This window comes from Citrus sinensis, chromosome 3, assembly GCF_022201045.2.
Source record: "Citrus sinensis cultivar Valencia sweet orange chromosome 3, DVS_A1.0, whole genome shotgun sequence".
Lineage (NCBI taxonomy): Eukaryota > Viridiplantae > Streptophyta > Magnoliopsida > Sapindales > Rutaceae > Citrus > Citrus sinensis.
This window is the reverse complement of record NC_068558.1, coordinates 13,675,317-13,680,382: the sequence shown is the minus strand read 5'-3', so window position 1 is coordinate 13,680,382 and position 5,066 is coordinate 13,675,317. Positions and strand designations below refer to the sequence as shown.

General features: G+C 35.5%; 1 non-coding gene across 1 annotated transcript; it reads left to right on the top strand.

Annotated features, from left to right (window-relative positions):
• The first annotated feature begins 957 nt into the window (after positions 1-957).
• On the top strand, positions 958-1,061 carry LOC127901591 (small nucleolar RNA R71). The gene has a single exon (XR_008053835.1). It is a non-coding gene; the product is annotated as a small nucleolar RNA R71 (small nucleolar RNA).
• The last annotated feature ends 4,005 nt before the right edge of the window (positions 1,062-5,066 follow it).

Sequence of the window (5,066 nt, the reverse complement as noted above, 5' to 3'; positions counted from 1 at the left end):
GGGTTGGTTTCTTCTTTCTCCTCCGGTGATGAGTCCTCAACATTCACAGGTACAATTTGATTTTCTTTTGTCACCGGCATCTCCACTTTGTTGTCGACTTCCTTTTCTTTTCGCAAGGTCATTACTGCTTTGACCTCTCCATGCTGCTGTGGTGAACTGGTACTTGCTTCATGCACTCCTTTAGGATTAGGCACTGGTTGACTTGGAAATTTGTCTTTCTCAACGGTCATTGCCAAGGTCTGAACTGAAGAAGCAAGTTGTCCCACCATCTTCTCGAGGCTTGAAACCGATTGAGCTTGTGAGTTGAAGCCTGCTCTCAACTCATTTCGTAGTCCATCAATGGTGCGGTTTTGTTGCTCAATCGTGGAGTGAGTAAGATTCTTGAGATTCTGGAATGAATCCTCCCATGGTCTGGGTTGAGAGAAATTCTGATTCTGATTGTATGGTCTAAATGGTGGCTGAGAGGCTTGAGGATTTTGTGGAATTGGTGGAGCTGGAGCTGCTGGTCCGTTCTGTTGGAATCCTTGAGACCATGAAAAATTGGGGTGGTCTCTCCATCCAGGGTTATATGTGTTGGAGTATGGGTTGTAATTCGATGGTTTTCTCATTACACCTATGGCATTGGCTTGATCTGAGTATGAGTCATGGTCATGTGGCTCTGTTGATTTAGCAGTCGATAATGATGCTATTTGTCGAGAGAGACCTTCAATTATCGCTTTGACTTCTTTAATTTCTGAACTTGATTCGCCATTGTGAACCTCATTTACTCCCTTAATTCTTCTAGTATTCCTGAGTGATCGACTCCGTTGTTGGGAATTATCCGCTTGTCGCTGGAAGAATTCCCAAATCTCTGATGCACTTTTTGACATTAGCTCTCCTCCACTTGTTGCCATTAGCCATTCTTGCACATTTGGTAGTAATCCCTCCAAAAAGTATTGGCATTGGTGCCATTTCTCGTACCCATGATGTGGACACTTCAAGAGTAGCCCATTGAATCGCTCCCATGTTTCAAAAAATTGCTCGTCCTCTCTCTGGGTAAACTCTGAGATTTCCCTGCGAATAGCATTGGTTTTATGCACTGGGAAATATTTATTCAAAAATTTTGTTACCATTTGTTCCTATGATGCAATGCTATTGGCAGGCAATGTATTAAGCCATGAACGAGCTCTATCCTTTAAAGAAAATGGGAATAATCTAAGTTTAACATCATCATCTGAAAAATTCTCATATTTAAATGTTTGACAAATAGCATGACTATCCTTCAAATGATTATATGGGTCCTCATTTTCTAGGCCATAAAATGTGGGGAGACAATTTAGCACACTAGGTTTTAATTCGAAACTCCTAGCAGCTACATTTGGGTATCTTATGCATGATGTGCTCAAATTAGCTAAGGGACTGAAGTAGTCCTTAAATGGCCTCTCTTGTGGTTGCAAATCCATTTCAAATTTATTTTTAATGTGCTTTTGTGTGCGAAGTGTTTTTTCTAATTCAAGGTCTATAGGTTCAATATTAGGTAATAATGACCTACGACCATGCATGCAAAACAAATAAAATGAAAATAAAGATGGGAACAAAACAAATAAAAATAAAGAAGAGGGAGAAATTACGATACTAACCTTTTTGCGCTATTAAAACCTTTCTATAAAAATACACAAAAACAAATACGTGAAATAAATTAACTAAAAATAAATTAATAAGATAAACAAAAAAAAATTACAAAGAAAAATAAATTGAAAATTAAATTACAGAATTTTAAAGAAGAGAAAAAGAAAAGAAATACTAACCTTTAAATGTAGATTCACTTTTTTTTTTCTTTTTTTTTAATTTAATAAAAAAAAATACAAGAAAAAAAATAAAAGAAATTATTCAAAAAAATTAATTTTATGAATTAAAATTACTTACCTCCCCGGCAACGGCGCCAAAAACTTGTTGTGCAAATTTTAATGTACTCGCAAGCGCACGAATCTGTTGTAGTATAGATTAATGGTGACGAGTGTCGATCCCACGAGGAGGTGGATTTTAATTGTGTAGAATTAATTTTGTGAATGGGTGATTGGATTTGTGGTGGAAATGATTGGAATATGCTAAAACTTAAATTAAAATGGAGAGAATAAATTCTAAAATTGGTATTGAAATGGTGAGAATAAATTGAAGAGAATTCTATTGAAATGACGTACTTGGGTATCTGGATCCGTATCAACATGCATCATGGGCTAAATAATCCGTATTAATGCCAATTAAATCATGAGGGGGGAATCCACACCTCATGAACCACGCTCTAATCAATATGGTGCTAAGGGCTTATCGTGCCAAATAATAATAACCTTGTACTAGAGGGCCGGTGTAACCAAGGCGGTACTAGACAAGATTAGTATTATTTGTCGACGAGAAGTCAAAACATCCACAAAAACTAGAGGGGAAGAGAAAATAAATTTACCAAATTAAGCCCATGACACATGTTGAGACTTCACCTTCAACCCAAGCTTGAAAGAAAATTAGCCACTCATAATTGAACTAGGGGCAAAATGGAAATTTATTAAAATACGAAGAAAATACAAGATGGAGAGGGAATTACAGAAAATGGATCCCAAAAATGGATTCAGAGATATCCAATTAGGGGGGAGAGGCCCCCTTTTTATAGATACATGGAGTAAATCATGGCCATCGGATTAAAAACAGTTTGGACGCTCAGGATTGCGCCACGTCATCAGTCAACAGTCCACGGTTTGACCACGCGGATGAACAGTAACACGGTTTGACCCGACTTTGAACAGTAACGCGGTTTGACCCGGATGAACAGTAACGCGGTTTGGTTGAAAATAATCCTGTGTGATGCATGCACCGTACACGAGATTTTTCGTCCACTGATACGCTGCCACGTCACCATCAACAGTACATAAGAATTTTAGTCCAACAGGATCGTGACACCTCATCAGTCAATGCCACATCATCGGTCAATGCCACGTCATCATCCGTCTATGTGAACAGTGTCGTGAACAGTAACGTAGACAGTACCGTACACGTGAATAGTACCGTACATGTGAATAGTGCCATTTTTCCTTTTATGCTCCTCCTAAGGTTTTTGACCGTCCTGAGTTCAAAAGTGATGTCCGTTTTGCCGTCTGATTTCTCCTTTATTTTGAAATGACTATAATGCCCCTAAAATACATAAAATACTTAATTAAAATAAAACACATGTAATTAAATCACAAGAAGGTTAAATACATAAAAGTAAGGGTTGTTAGTAAGACTTGAAATGTAAAATGACGGTTTTCTCCTTTATAAATATGCATTTTCTAACACTCAACATTATGAATGCAAAAAGCCCGACTATATAAGATCGGAATGCCCACTTCTCAACAAACTCAAGAAGAAAGCTATGGTTGCTTCTTGGGATGATAGCGATGAAGATTCAAGTGATGAAAAAGAGTCACGAGAAGTATCAAACCTAGCACTTATGGCACTAGGAGATGATGATGATCTCAATGAAGTAAGTGATCCAACCTATGATAAATTGTATGATGCTTTTAAAGAAATGCATGATGAGTAGATGAAAATTGGTAAAAAGAATGCATGCCTTAAAAAGAAATTGCTAGAATTTACAAATGAAAAGGATGCCATGCAAAAATGCAATGAGTCATTGAATGAGAAGACTAAAAGATTAGAATTATAGAATAAAACCTTGCAAAATAGAGTTGCATTACCAAATGAAAAACCTAATACTTCACATAAGCATTTAGAACCACATGTAGATGATTTGAAAAAGGAAAATGAAATGCTCAAGAAAAAGAATATTGAACTTAGTAATGTTGTTCTAAAATTTAAAAATGGGCAAAAGATGTTGGATAACATGCTTAATTCTCAAAAATGTGTTTTTGATAAAGGAGGACTTGGGTATAAGTCTAACTTGAAGCAAAAGTATTACAAGAATTATTTTGTTAAAGCTACCTCCACAAGTGATCATAAAAGTGTTTGTCATTATTGTAATCAAAATGGTCACATGAAATATAGATGTCCCGTGAAAAGGAATGCATATTATGGTGTCAAATGTATTTAGGTTCCAAAAGGAACCGTTGCTAACGCTCAAGGACCCAAAACGGTTTGGGTACCTAAGACATAAGATTTTCTTTGCAAGGCTTGAAGAAAAAGAAAAATAAATGATACTTGGATAGCGGATGTTCTAGGCATATGAGAGGAAACTATGCATGGTTCTCAAGTTTCACTAAAATCGAAAATGGTGGAGATGTATCCTTTGGAGATAACTCAAAAGGAAAAATTCTCGGGATTGGAAATGTTGGTAAAATTTCTTCAACTCTAATTGAAAATGCGTGTTTGGTTGAAATTTTGAAACACAATTTGATTAGCATTAGTCAACTATGTGACAAAGGTTATAAAGTTGCTTTTGATAAATCAAGATGTGTTATTAAGAATGCATGTGATGGGAAAATTTTGTTTATGGGAAATAGATGTGGCAATGTTTACACGATTGATATAGAGTGTGCATCTACTCATGATAAATGTTTTTCAGCATTGTATGATGATGGTTGGTTATGGCATAGAAGACTAGGACATGCAAGCATGGATTTAATTTCAAAAATTTCGAAAAATGATTTAGTGAAAGGTCTTCCAAAAATTGATTTTTAAAATGATAGAATTTGTGAAGCTTGTTAATTTGGAAAACAAATCAAAACATCTTTAAAAAATAAGAATCATATCTCTACTTCAAAACCTCTTCAATTACTTCACATAGATTTGTTTGGACCTTCTAGATATGCTAGTTTAAGTGGCAAATTTTATGCATTTGTAATTGTAGATGATTATTCTAGATACACATGGGTATTATTCTTAGCTAATAAGGATGATGCCATTGATGCATTTAGAATTTTCTGTAAAAAGGTTCAAAATGAAAAGGGTTATTCTATTACTTGTATTAGAAGTGATCATGGTGGAGAGTTTGAAAATCATGCATTTGAAAATTTTTGTAATGATTTTGGCATTGAGCATCAATTTTCATCACCTAGGACTGCACAACAAAATGGAGTTGTTGAGAGAAAGAATATGTT